Raw genomic sequence first — 2,029 nt, 5'->3', positions numbered from 1 at the left:
ATCTATACCTTGACTTTTTTTTTTTTTTTTTTTCAGCACTATCGCACAACATCAGCTGTTGAAGCAATCTTGTACAACACATGATTTTCTGGAGGTAAATATTTCTGAATTATTATTAATATCACTCTCTCTTTAGAATGTCGTCTAATGTTGGTTGCATTATTAGTTTGAACGCGGTTTTGTCAGTACACTGGAATTAATTTTATTGACCTTGAAAGGATGACAGGCTGAGTCGGCCTCCTGGTGTGTTAATTCAGTGGTCAACGAGGCTTACTCATATTACCATGTAATTATTATCCACTTTTTTGTTTCAAAACAGAATATGGTGTCTGAGTTTCGAAATCACAAGACATCTGGAGAAGATTGCTGGGAAAGATTATACATTCTCGCAAATGAATATTTAATATTTTCAATATTAATAAATTATATTTGTTTTGTATACAATTACTTGATTCTGAATTACAAGAAGAGGATCAAAACATGAAGGGAGGGTAGGTGCGCCCCCCAATGACCCATCACCCCCTCATCCCATCCCTCCCCTCCCCATGTGTGTGTGTGGGGAAGGGTGGGGGGTGGGATGAGGAGGTGGTGGGTCAAAGGTGGGGCGCACAGGGGGATGAGGGGGTGGGGCTTGTGTGGGTGGGGCTTGTGTGGGAGGGGTTTATGTGGGCGGGGCTTCGGTGGGGCTTGTGTGGGCGGGGTGTGTGTGGGCGGGGTTTATGTGGGTGGGGTTTATGTGGGTGGGGCTTGTGTGGGAGGGGTTTATGTGGGTGGGGTTTATGTGGGTGGAGCTTGTGTGGGAGGGGTTTATGTGGACAGGGTTTATGTGTGTGGAGTTTTTGTGTGGAGCTTGTGTAGACAGGACTTATGTGGGAGGGGTTGATGTGGGCAGGGTTTATGTGGGCAGGGGTTTATGTGGATGAGGTTTGTGTGGATCAATGGATGGGTGGAGAGATGGGTGGATGGGTGGATGAGTGGAGCTTGTGTGGATGGGTGGATAATTTTTTAATTAAATAAACATGTTGTGTGTGGGGGAACTAATTAACTAATCACTAATTATGTGAATATGGGTGGAGCTTGTGTGTGTGTGGAGCTTGTGTGGAGCTTGTGTGGAGCTTGTGTGGAGCTTGTGTGGAGCTTGTGTGGGGTTTGTGTAGGAGGGGTTTATGTGGGTGGGGCTTGTGTGGGTGGAGTCAAAAAGGGGCGGAGTCAAAAAATTTCAATTTATTGGAGCTTGTGTGGGGTTTGTGTGTGGTGGGTTTGTGTGGGGTTTGTGTGGGTGGGGCTTGTGTGGGTGGAGTCAAAAAGGGGCGGAGTCAAAAAATTTCAATTTATCTTTGTCTTTTGTAATTCCTGTGAATAAAATGAACCTAAAATCTCTTCCCCTTCCAAATCATATATCTTATAAGTCCAAGGAACCGTATCTATTACATCAACAATTTTAAAAAGTTCTTTCGTCCATCGTTCAGTAAAACCCTTTTCAAAATGAGATTTCCACCTATATATTCTTACGATATCACCAACTTTGAACTTAGGTTTTCTGACATTAATCTCTTTTTCATATTTTAATTTTGTAAATGTTTCTGATGGCTTCATATTCGTTGACGTGTGAATCGTGTCATTATACTTATCCACAATATCCTGAATAAAAGATAACCATTGTTGTGAACCGAGTTGTGTGAATTTTTTATATAGTCTCTCTTTTAAGGTACGATTAAAACGTTCAACAACAACTGCCTTCCCTTCATTAAAGGTACTGTATAATGTAATACTGTTATTTTTTAGAAAATTCATAAATGTCTTGTTATAAAACTCTCTACCCTCATCAGTCCACAATTTTTTAGGTTTTCTCTTACTTTTATTAAATATCTGTTGAAAAGCTAACATAAGAGTATTACCTGTTTTGTTATTCAAAGGGACAACCCACACATATCTACTCCTCAAATCAATAACGGTTAAAGCATACTTGTACCCCTTATCATTATTGAGTTCAATCAAATCAGCAGACCAGATATAATCTACTTCCTTG

General features: G+C 40.7%; 1 long non-coding RNA gene across 2 annotated transcripts in view; it reads left to right on the top strand.

The window, feature by feature from the left end:
- Positions 1-478, top strand: part of LOC147020701 (uncharacterized) — a 1,810-nt gene extending 1,332 nt beyond the window's left edge. For both annotated transcript variants that reach the window (XR_015062103.1, XR_015062104.1), the window contains 2 exons: positions 37-94; positions 320-478. This is a non-coding gene — a long non-coding RNA (uncharacterized LOC147020701). The remainder of the gene's footprint in view (positions 1-36; positions 95-319) is intronic.
- Positions 479-2,029: the final 1,551 nt, after the last annotated feature.

The sequence above is a fragment of the Eptatretus burgeri genome, chromosome 9 (assembly GCF_056783735.1).
Source record: "Eptatretus burgeri isolate ZD-2024b chromosome 9, Ebu_testis_v1, whole genome shotgun sequence".
Taxonomy (NCBI): Eukaryota; Metazoa; Chordata; class Myxini; order Myxiniformes; family Myxinidae; genus Eptatretus; species Eptatretus burgeri.
The sequence above is the reverse complement of the archived record's forward strand: the minus strand, read 5'-3'. Positions and strand labels throughout refer to the sequence as shown.